Raw genomic sequence first — 12,896 nt, 5'->3', positions numbered from 1 at the left:
GAGGAGATTATAGATATGATTCGTATTTTTAAAGCTCCCCACCACGTCTTTAGACCTGATTCCTTAGGATGACTACCAGAATCTCAAGGCAGTTTCTCTATCAAATCAGCCTACAAAAACTATTATTTTGAAGATAGGAATCCAGACCAGATTTACAGAATTTATTGGAACATCAGGATTCCCCAAAGACTGAAAACTTTTGCTTCGCTCCAAAGTCATAACGTGCTTCTAACTAATTTAAAAAGAAGAGTTCGGAAACTTATTGATATTGGATGCTATCCAAGATGTCTAAATCTTGAAGAGAGTTTACTCCATGTGCTGAGGAATTGTACGCCCAAGGAATTTGGATGAGCAACTCAAACAGCGACCTGCAGGACCCTTTCTTCAGTCAGAATCTCCAAGACTCTCCAAGACTGGCTCCACAATAACCTGTCCAGGACCTCCCGCACTAACTGTTAGACTTCATGGTCCACCTTCTTTTTCACTTGTTGCAATATCATCTGGCGAAAGAGAAATAGATTAATTTTCAATAAAGATAATATCTCTTTTCAAAGAGTAATTCTAGAAATTAAAGGGATGACCAGAAACTATGAAGAAGTTTTAGAACTTACAGAGAGAAGCATAAAAACCCTCAGAGTAACAAATTTGATCCTAATTGGTTGGAAGCCACCAGAAGCTAGCTGGAGCAAACTTAACGTTAATGGCACCATCCTCCAAGCTTCAAATTCTGGCTCGTGTGTTTGCATTCTCAGAGATTCAAACAGCCTAGTTATGGCAAGATTCATGATGAACATTGAAAATGTAACCATCATTAATGCAGAACTATATGGGCAATCTATACAGGTCTTAAAATTGTAATTGATGTGGAAATGCAAAAGGTACAGGTAAAGACAGATTCTACCTGTGCATTGAATATGTTGTAGTATGTATCTATGGACCTCCATGATAACACCTCCCTTATCCGTGCAATTAAGGAGCTCCAAGCAAATCCGGGTGACTTTCGAGTGAACCATGTCTTGAGGGAAGCCAATTTCAGTACCGACGTTCTAGCCAAGCATGCTCACAATCTTCTGGCGGGTTTCCACCTATTTATCTCGCTTCTCCCTTTTCTGGTGCTAACAATTAAAGCTAATAAAAGACAGATGGTGTTTGCTAGAATTGTGAATGTCTAGTTAGTTTTTGTTTTTGGGTTTTTGGTCCCTTCTCAATAAAAAAAATATAGGTTAATAGTATGTAGACGTCTTTGTAAATAGTATTGTATAATATTTATGAAAGTGAATTTTGTGGTAGCATAAAAAATAGTGATTAAGGATGGAATTATAGGTAACTATATCTCTTAACTAGACAATTACTTTTTTAGCTGTGTTATTTTTGGAGTCTAACCTATTTCTTGTAGGTTTGATCTAGTTACCCTTTCTTTCCTTGATGACAAAAAGAGGAGAAGTCATGACTAGGATAAATAGAGACATATGGGCATATGACTATGTTTAATGATATTCTCTTATATGCGTTATTAAACTTCCAGTTGTATGCCAATGTGACATGTGTGTTGGTTGTGAAGAAGCTCACATTAAGGGGAAGTATCACTTATGAGAGAAAGGGGGAGTAGATCTCATTTCAATCAATATCATCAAATGGAAGTTTCTAATCTAAATTATGTATTTAGTTCTCTTTAATTCCACTTTAAATAATATTTGTCGTCAAGGAGGAGATTGTTGAGTTTAGTAAACAATAATAATATTTTTGGTGATGACAAACATGAATTTGATTGGGTTGATAGTCCAAAAATGTGTTTGATGATTTATTTAGTATTGCAGGTCCAAATATCATTGTGCAGCTCAAACAATGAAACCATGTATCTGAGACATAGCTACTTGGACCAAGCCTCTAGTCCAGCCCGTTACCTTCATGAAAAGAATAACATATAGTTGATGGTGTGTTATGATGATATGGTTATGGCACAAAGAAGAAAGATAAGATCATTTTTTCATTAACCACCAAAGAGGAAGAAAGGAAAAGCAAAATTCTGGTGGCTATGTCTAATAAAAATTGGAGCCAAAAGCACAACGTTCAAGTCAAGCTAAATTAAAAGAAAAAGGTAAAATGTTTCCAGAAACATGCAAGTTAATTACTTGTTGATTTCACCTTCTCTTCTGCACAACCATTTTGGATTACATGAAGAAAGTGGTTATTACTTTAATTTGCTGTGAATCAATGGCTAATATTGAAACTTGGGGGCAAAGCACATGATTAAGGGTTTGGATTTGGAAAATTCATTAAGAAAGCAAGTTGCTACTGCTTATTTCTCCTTTGTTGTGCTTAACTTTCATATCTAATCCCTGATTTTCTGGTTTGATGGAAGAAAAAGAAAGGAAGACTTCAGTTGGCTCAAGATTCAAGGAGCTGACTTTGGGAAGCAAGCCCTAGTAGTGGAAATAGAACTGATTACAAAAAGAAAAATCAACTTCAGTTTTGTTCAAGGAGAGTGAACCAAAGTTTGAGCTTCATTGAGAGCTTCTCTACTGTTCTTGCTTAATGTTTTGGACAGTATTTCTACATCAAAGAAGATAGAGAGCTACATATGAGAGTGTTGAATCCAGTTCATCTTATAATTTCAGAGCTATTCTACATTAATAAACCACAATTTATGGTAAATTTTGGATTGAAATAAGTGAATTTTATCAACTTGTATTTATTCACTGAAATAGCATGGTTTTGTAAAATTCTCCTAATTGTGCTTAATGATTAAAAGAATGCTTTTTAGGCTCTTAATCACTAAATTTAATTCACTTCTATTCCATTCGACGTCTTGATGTGTTTGTTGAGTGCTTTCAGGCTTAGAAGGCAAGGATGGCTTGAAGAAGTAAAGAAAAAGTATGTAAAAGTGGAGAATTCATGAAGAAATGAAGTTTTAGAAATCTGTGCATTTGCGCATACATATGTCTCATGCGTACGCATGACCTGAAATTTCGCCAATTTGTGCGTACGCGTGCCTCATACGTACGCATGACTGTCAGCACGTGATTTCGCTTAAGTGAACACATGGGTTGCGATTTCAGGCCAATTTTGGGCCCAATCCAACTCATTTCTGAAGTATTTAATACAATTCTCAAGGAGGATTGACGAACGGATTTTTGCTAGTAAAGAATTTTACAAATAAAGTCTCGTTGAAAGTATAACTTCTAAACCGGCAAGGAATCCTTTTGTGCAAAAGTTTGGTTGTCACAAGTAACAAACCCCTAATAAAATTGATAACCGAAGTATTTAAACCTCAGGTCATCTCTCAAGGAATCGCAGGGAAGTGTGCTTATAATTGGTTATGGAAAAGTGTATTTTTGGGGTTTTTGAAATAAGGAGCAAGGAAAGTAAATGGTAAAAGAAGTAAACTAACAAGTAGAAAAGCTCTTGGCAAGGTATGAGAACCGGATGTCCTATCCTAGTTATCTTTATCAATTATGATGAGAATTGTTCATTGCTCCCACTTGGTCAACCTCTAACTATGAAGGTATGTCAAGTGAATAAATCAATTTGATTCCTCAAGTCCTAGTCAATTCTCAAGGAAAGACTAGAGTTATTGGAATTCAAATCAACTAGCAAACACAACAATTATCAATCAACAAAGGAGTTTGATAACTCAAGTGTCACCAATTGCTCAACCAAAGCCAAAATCATAAAATCCTACTCTAACAACCTTCTAAGAATTTTGTCAAGTACTTGGAAGGCACAACTCAAAAGCATAGAAAAGCAACAAGAGAGAATAAAATCTAAACAATCAATTGCATTAATACGGAATTTGAATCTAACATAAAATCCAAACAATCAATTGCATTAATAGGGAATTTGAATCTAACATCAAAAGTTCAAAAACCAAAGTAATAACAATGAGTAATCAATAAGAGTAGAAGAGAAATCCTAAATTGAAAATAGCTAAACCTAAGAATCTTAAAACCTAGAGAGAGGAGAGAGAGGAGAGAGCCTCTCTTTCTAGAAACAACATCTAAAACCTAAAATTATTTTAATGAAAAGTGTATGTATGAATGGATTCTCCCACTCTGTAGCCTCTAATCTGTGTTTTCTAGGCCGAAAACTAGGTCAAAAACAGCCTAGAAATCGCCCCCAGCGATTTCTGCAGTTGCAGTTGGTGCACGAAATTGGAAATCACAATTCTTCACAACTTCACACAACTAACCAGCAAGTGCACAGGGTCGTCCAAGTAATACCTTACGTGAGTAAAGGTCGATCCCACGGAGATTGTTGGCTTGAAGCAAGTTATGGTTATCTTGTAACTCTTAGTCAGGATATCAATTATAATTATCAGTTGACTTGCAAATGAACAAAAGAGCATGAAATAAATACTTGTTATGTAGTAATGGAGAATATGTTGGAGTTTTGGAGATGCTTTGTCTTCTAAATCTCTGCTTTCTTCCTGTCTTCGTCTTCACGCATGCAAGTTCCCTCTCATGGCAAGCTGTATGTTTGGTGGGTCACCGTTGTCAATGGCTACCATCCATCCTCTCAGTGAAAATGGTCCAACTGCGCTGTCACCGCATGACTAATCATCTGTCAGTTCTCACTCATGTTGGAATAGGATCCATCGATCATTTTGCGTCTGTCACTATGCCCAACCCTTGTGAGTTTAAAGCTCGTCACAGTCATCCAATCCCTGAATCCTACTCGGAATACCACAGACAAGGTTTAGACTTTTTGGATTCTCAAGAATGCTGCCAATGGATTCTAGCTTATTGATGAGCGGATATTTTATACGCTTTTTGGGGGTAATTTCATGTAGATTTTAGCATGTTTTAATTAGTTTTTAGTTAAATATTATTATTTTTTAGGCAAAAATCATATTTCTGGACTTTACTATGAGTTTGTGTATTTTTCTGTGATTTCAGGTATTTTCTGGCTGAAATTGAGGGAGCTGAGCAAAAATCTGAGTTAGGCTGAAAAAGGACTGTTGATGCTGTTGGATTCTGACCTCCCTGCACTCGAAATGGATTTTTTGGAGCTACAGGAGTCCAATGGGCGCGCTCTCAACGGCGTTGGAAAGTAGACATCCAGGGCTTTCCAGCAATATATAATAGTCCATACTTTGCGTGAAGATAGATGACATAAACTGGCGTTCAACGCCAGTATCATGCTGCTGTCTGGCGTCCAGCGTCAGAAACAGGTTACAAGCTGGAGTTCAACGCCAGAAACAGGTTACAACCTGGCGTTGAACGCCCAAAACAGCCCCAGGCACGTGAGAAGCTTAAGTCTCAGTCCCAGCACACACCAAGTGGGCCCCAGAAGTGGATTTCTGCACTATCTATCATAGTTTACTAATTTTCTGTAAACCTAGGTTACCAGTTTACTATTTAAACAACTTTTAGAGATTTACTTTGCACCTCATGACATTTTAGATCTGAATTTTATACACTTTGACGGCATGAGTCTCTAAACTCCATTGTTGGGGGTGAGGAGCTCTGCAGCGTCTCAATGAATTAATGCAATTGTTTCTATTTCATTCAAACGTGTGTGTGTTCCTATCTAAGATGTTCGTTCGCGCTTAATTGTGAAGGAGGTGATGATCCATGACACTCATCACCTTCCTCAATCCATGAACGTGTGCCTGACAAACACCTTCGTTCTACATCAGATTGAATGAGCATCTCTTAGCTTCCTTAATCAGAATCTTCGTGGTATAAGCTAGAACTGATGGCGGCCATTCTTGAGGATCCGAAAAGTCTAAACCTTGTCTGTGGTATTCCGAGTAGGATTCAAGGATTGAATGGCTGTGACGAGCTTCAAACTCGTGATTGCTGGGCATGATGACAAACGCAAAAGGATCAATGGATCCTATTCCAACATGATCGAGAACCAACAGCTGATTAGCCGTGCTGTGACAGAGCATCTGGACCGTTTTCATTGAGAGGATGGGAAGTAGCCACTGACAATGGTGACACCCTACATACAGCTTGCCATGGATGGAACTTTACAAACAATTGAGTTGAATATTACATTGTAGAAATTTAGAGGACAAAGCATCTCCAAAACTCCAACATATTCTTCATTAATAAAGTAACAATTCCTTATTCCAAACACTTTTACTTCTTATAATTAAATCCAAATAACCTTATTGGCATCCTGACTAAGATTAATAAAATAAACATAGCTTGCTTCAAACCAATAATCTCCGTGGGATCGACCCTTACTCACGTAAGGTATTACTTGGACGACCCAGTGCACTTGCTGGTTAGTTGTACGGATTACAAATTGGTGCACCACTTATACCACAAAGACTCTGATTAAGGTGTCTAAGAGATACTCATTCAATCTAAGGTAGAACGGCGTGGTTGTCAGGCACGCGTTCATAGGTTGAGAATGATGATGAGTGTTACGAATCATCATATTCATCATATTGAAGTGCGAATGAATATCTTGGATAGAAACAAGCGTGTTTGAATAGAAAACAGAAATAATTGCATTAATCCATCGAGACACAGCAGAGCTCCTGAGTAAACCAAGATAGATAGTGCAGAAATCCACTTTTGGGGCCCACTTAGTGTGTGCTGGGGCTGAGGTTTGAGCTTTACACGTGCATAGGCTGTTTCTGGAGTTAAACGCCAGGTTGATGTTCCATTCTGGCATTTAACGCCAGAATGGAACATGGAATTGGCGTCAAATGCCAGTTTACATCATTTATCTTCGAGTAAAGTATGGACTATTATATATTGCAAAAAAGCCCTGGATATCTAATTTCCAACACAGTTGAGAGCGCACCAATTGCACTCTTATAGCTCCAGGAAATCCATTTCGAGTGCAGGGAGGTCAGAATCCAACAGCATCAGCAGTCCTTTTTCAGCCTGAATCAGATTTTTGCTCAGATCCTTCAATTTCAGCCAGAAAATACCTGAAATCACAGAAAAACACACAAAATCATAGTAAAGTCCAGAAATATGAATTTTGCCTAAAAACTAATAAAAATATACTAAAAATTAACTAAAACATACTAAAAACTACATGAAATTACCCCCAAAAAGCGTATAAAATATCCGCTCATCACAACACCAAACTTAAACTGTTGCTTTTCCCCAAGAAACTAGATAAATAAAATAGGATAAAAGGAAATCAAGAAGCAATAATATCTCAGAGTTTTAAGTGAAGCTCAGATTCTAATTAGATGAGCGGGACTAGTAGCTTTTTGCTTCTGAACAGTTTTGGCATCTCACTTTATCCTTTGAAATTCTGAATGATTGGCATCCATAGGAACTCAGAATTCAGATAATGTTATTGGTTCTCCTATTTCAGCATGTTGATTCTTGAACACAGTTACTTATGAGTCTTGGCTGTGACCCTAAGCATTTTGTTTTCCAGTATTACCACCAGATACATAAATGCCACAGACACATAACTGGGTGAACCTTTTCAGATTGTGACTCAGCTTTGCTAAAGTCCCCAGTTAGAGGTGTCCAGATTCCTTAGGCACACTCTTTGGCTTTGGATCACGACTTTAACCACTCAGTCTCAAGCTCTTCACTTGGACCTTCATTACACAAGCACATGGTTAGGGACAGCTTGATTTAGCCGCTTAGGCCAGAATTTTATTCCTTTAGGCCCTCCTTTCCATTGATGCTCAAAGCCTTGGATCCTTTTTCCCCTTGCCTTTTGGTTTAAGGGGCTATTGGCTTTTTCTGCTTGCATTTTTTTCTTTTTTTTTCGCAAGCTTTGTTTTTCACTGCTTTTTCTTGCTTCAAGAATCAATTTAATAATTTTTCAGATCATCAATAACATTTCTCTTGTTCATCATTCTTTCAAGAGCCAACAGATTTAACATTCATAAACTCAACTATCAAAATTATGCACTGTTCAGGCATTCATTCAGAAGACAAAAAGTATTGCCACCCCAGATGAATAATTTGAATTTTTCTTATTAAAAACTCGAAAAAATATTACCTCTTTATTCTAAAAATCTGCTATTTTATTCATGTTTGATGATGATGAGAAAAATAAATTATAACTTAATTGGAGATAAAATCAAAATAAAGATACTAATTACTACTATTGATATATAATTTCTAAGGTAAATTCCTAATAAGAACAATTATCACAGAGTTAAGGCTAAGATTAGGACTTAACAACCTTTATTTTGGGAGGTGGATGCTCCTTTAGTCTATGGGGTGCTTGGCCCTTCAAGAGATAGCTTCTGACGCTTCAGTTCCTTCAGTTCATGCCCTTGCTCTTCTTGTTCCCCAAGCAGTTTGCAAAGCATGCTATTTTGATTTTGCTGTTCTTCCTTTAGTTAGTCCATAGCTTCTGGCAACTTGGTAACAGATGCTTCAAGACGCTCCCAATATTCAATTTAAGGGATTTCCGGGAGGAACTCTTGTGCTTTCCTCTTGATGGGGTCATCCTACACTTGTTGTCCTTCCATTGACTTTTTGGTGATTGGTTGCTCAACTGAGATATACTCATTTACTCCCATCTTTACCGTAGCATCTTTACACATCATAGAGATTAAGCTTGGATAAGCCAATTTGGCATCTTTGGAGTTCCTGTTTGCAATTGTGTAAAGTTCACAAGAAATCAGCTGATGAACTTCCACTTCTTTTTCCAACATAATGCAATAGATCATTACTGCTATTTTAATGGTGACTTTAGAGCGGTTGCTAGTGGGCAGTATAGAACACCCAATGAAGTCCAGCCAGCCTCTGGAGACTGGTTTGAGATCTCCTATCTTGAGTTGGTTTGGGACACCCTTTGTGTTGGTTGTCCACTTGGTTCCAGGGAGGCATATGTCCTTGAGAATTTTGTCCAAGCTCTTATTTGTTCTCATCATTCTCCTACTAAAGGAGTCTGGGTCATCTTGCAGTTGAGGCAGCTTGAAGATCTCTCTTATTTTGTCAGGGTGGAGGTGAACAATCTTCCCTCTGACCAGAGTTCGAAAGTCATAGAAGGCGGTTCCAGCTATTATCTACCTGTCTGTTTGCCACAGATTAGAGTAAAATTCCTAAACCATGTTTCTTCCCACCTTTGTTTCAGGATTAGCTAGGATTTTCCAGCTCCTATTTTGAATTTGCTTTTAGATCTCTGGATATTCGTCTTCTTTTAGATCGAATTCAACTTCCGGGATCACTGACCTTAGACCCATTATTTTGTAGTAATGGTCTGAATGTTCTTTGGTTAAGAACTTCCTTTGATTCTAAAATGGTTTTGGAATATTCTCTTTCTTGCCTCTTGGAGTGGTTTTTTTTCCTTTAGGAGCCATGATCTTAGTGGGTATTGGCTTAGTGATCACAGATAAACACACCAAACTTAGAGGTTTGCTTGTCCTCAAGCAAAAGAAAGGAAAGGAGAGGGATAGAGGGAGAGCCAAGTTCGAATTATGGAGGAGAGGAGGGAGGCCGAACGCAGATTTAAAGGGAAGGGGGGTGGGTTTTCGAAAATTTTTGAAGAAGATAGGATAGAAGATATGATTTGTAAAAGATAAGTATGATAGGAAAAAGATATAATTTAAAATTGAAGAGATATGAAAGATATTTGAAAAAGATAAATCTGAATTTTGAAAAGAAGATATGATGAGTTTAAAAAGATTTGAGAAGAATTTAAAAAGATTTGAAAAGAATTCAAAAAGATAAATGAGTTTTGAAAAAGGTTTGAAAAGATATTGAAGAAAAATTAAGAAATATGTTTAGGATTAAAAATTTTTCGAAATTGAAGTTGAAAGATGAGAGTTTGTAACATGTTTATGCAAGAAATTATGAATTGAAACATGAAAAATGGAAAAAATTTGAAGTGAAAACGAAGTTACCTTCTCCCCACAATCATGGCGTTAAACGCCCAACTACTGCATGTTTTGGGCGTTTAACGCCCATCTGTAGCTTCTCCTGGGCATTTAACGCCCAGGTGTAGCTTCTGGCTGGCATTAAACGCCAGAAAATCCTTTATCACTGGGCATTTTTCTGAACGCCCAGGATGCTGCAAATCTGGCGTTAAACGCCCAGAGTGGTATCCATTCTGGCATTTAACGCCCAAATGGCTATCCCTACTGGCGTTAAACACCTAGTAGATGCTTCTTTTGGGCGTTTAACGCCCAAAACAGTTTTTACTGGCATTTTCGCACCGGTGAACTTCTTTTTGTTGTTTTATCCTCTAAATCCTTCTATAACTCTGTGAACTCATGCAATTGCTACTTTACCTTGAATATAATTAATATGAACCCATAAAATTATCATTTAATTAACAAATAAGCTTTGTTAATGGCTGGGTTGTCTCCCAGCAAACGCTTCTTTATTGTCTTTAGCTGGACTATTACTGAGCTTTAATCAAGTCTCAGTTTTGAGCATTCTTACTCAAAATTGCTTTCAAGATAATGTTTGACTCTCTGTCCATTAACAATGAATTTTTTGTTAGAGTCATTATCCTGAAGCTCTACATATCCATATGGTGACACACCTGTAATCACATATGGTCCTCTCCACCAGGATTTCAACTTTCCAGGGAATAATCTGAGCCTAGAGTTAAATAGCAGAACTTTCTGCCCTGGCTCAAAGACTCTGGATGACAGCTTCTTATCATGCCATCTTTTTGCTTTCTCTTTGTAAATTTTTGCATTTTCGAAATCATTGAGTCTAAATTCCTCTAGCTCATTTAACTGGAGCAATCGTTTTTCTCCAGCTAACATGGCATCAAGGTTTAGGAATCTGGTTGCCCAGTAGGCCTTGTGTTCCAGTTCCACTGGCAAGTGACAGGCTTTTCCATACACAAGCTGGTATGGAGAGGTCCCTATAGGAGTCTTGAATGTTGTTCTGTATGCCCACAGAGCATCATCCAAGCTTCTTGCCCCATCCCTTTGGTGGACGAAATTGTGATCACTACAACTCAATTAATCCATAAACTTGGTGCTCAACACCATGGCATAAACACAACTTCGCACAACTAACCAGCAAGTGTACTGGGTCGTCCAAGTAATAAACCTTACGCGAGTAAGGGTCGATCCCACAGAGATTGTTGGTATGAAGCAAGCTATGGTCACCTTGTAAATCTTAGTCAGGCAAACTCAAATGGATATGGGTGATATACGAATAAAACATAAAGATAAAGATAGAGATACTTATGCAATTCATTGGTGGGAATTTCAGATAAGCGAATGGAGATGCTTGGTCCCTTCCGTCTCTCTGCTTTCCTACTGTCTTCATCCAATCCTTCTTACTCCTTTCCATGGCAAGCTTATGCAAGGGTTTCACCGTTGTCAGTGGCTACCTCCCATCCTCTCAGTGGAAATGTTCAACGCACCCTGTCACGGCACGGCTATCCATCTGTCGGTTCTCAATCAGGCCGGAATAGAATCCAGTGATTCTTTTGCGTCTGTCACTAACGCCCCGCCCTCAGGAGTTTGAAGCTCGTCACAGTCATTCAATCATTGAATCCTACTCAGAATACCACAGACAAGGTTAGACCTTCCGGATTCTCTTGAATGCCGCCATCAGTTCTGGCCTATACCACGAAGACTCTGATCTCACGGAATGGCTGGCTCGGTTGTCAGGCGAGCGCTCGGTTGTCAGGCGATCAACCATGCATCGTGTATCAGGAATCTAAGAGATATCCACCCAATCTAAGGTAGAACGGAGGTGGTTGTCAATCACACGTTCATAGGTGAGAATGATGATGAGTGTCACGGATCATCACATTCATCAAGTTGAAGAACAAGTGCTATCTTAGAACAAGAACAAGCGGAATTGAATAGAAGAACAATAGTAATTGCATTAATACTCGAGGTACAGCAGAGCTCCACACCTTAATCTATGGTGTGTAGAAACTCCACCGTTGAAAAATAAATAAGAACAAGGTCTAGGCATGGCCGTGAGGCCAGCCTCCCAATGATCTAAGAACTAGATGTCCGAAGATGAAAATACAATAGTAAAAGGTCCTATATATAGAAAACTAGTAACCTAGGGTGTACAGAGATGAGTAAATGACATAAAAATCCACTTCCGGGCCCACGTGGTGTGTGCTTGGGCTGAGCATTGAAGCATTTTCGTGTAGAGACTCTTCTTGGAGTTAAACGCCAGCTTTGGTGCCAGTTTGGGCGTTTAACTCCCATTCTTGTGCCAGTTCCGGCGTTTAACGCTGGAATTCCTGAGGGTGACTTGGAACGCCGGTTTGGGCCATCAAATCTCGGGCAAAGTATGGACTATCATATATTGGTAGAAAGCCCAGGATGTCTACTTTCCAACGCCGTTGAGAGCGCGCGAATTGGGCTTCTGTAGCTCCAGAAAATCCACTTCGAGTGCAGGGAGGTCAGAATCCAACAGCATCTGCAGTCCTTTTCTGTCTCTGAATCAGATTTTTGCTCAGGTCCCTCAATTTCAGCCAGAAAATACCTGAAATCACAGAAAAACACACAAACTCATAGTAAAGTCCAGAAAAGTGAATTTTAACTAAAAACTAATAAAAATATACTAAAAACTAACTAGATCATACTAAAAACATACTAAAAACAATGCCAAAAAGCGTACAAATTATCCGCTCATCACAACACCAAACTTAAATTGTTGCTTGTCCTCAAGCAACTGAAAATCAAATAAGATAAAAAGAAGAGAATATGCAATGAATTCCAAAAACATCTATGAAGATCAGTATTAATTAGATGAGTGGGGCTTTTAGCTTTTTGCCTCTGAACAGTTTTGGCATCTCACTCTATCCTTTGAAATTCAGAATGATTGGCTTCTTTAGGAACTCAGAATCCAGATAGTGTCATTGATTCTCCTAGTTAAGTATGATGATTCTTGAACATAGCTACTTAGTGAGTCTTGGCCGTGGCCCAAAGCACTCTGTCTTCCAGTATTACCACCGGATACATACATGCCACAGACACATAATTGGGTGAACCTTTTCAGATTGTGACTCAGCTTTGC

The sequence above is a fragment of the Arachis hypogaea genome, chromosome 1 (genome assembly GCF_003086295.3).
Source record: "Arachis hypogaea cultivar Tifrunner chromosome 1, arahy.Tifrunner.gnm2.J5K5, whole genome shotgun sequence".
NCBI classification, from domain to species: domain Eukaryota; kingdom Viridiplantae; phylum Streptophyta; class Magnoliopsida; order Fabales; family Fabaceae; genus Arachis; species Arachis hypogaea.
The sequence above is the reverse complement of the archived record's forward strand: the minus strand, read 5'-3'. Positions refer to the sequence as shown.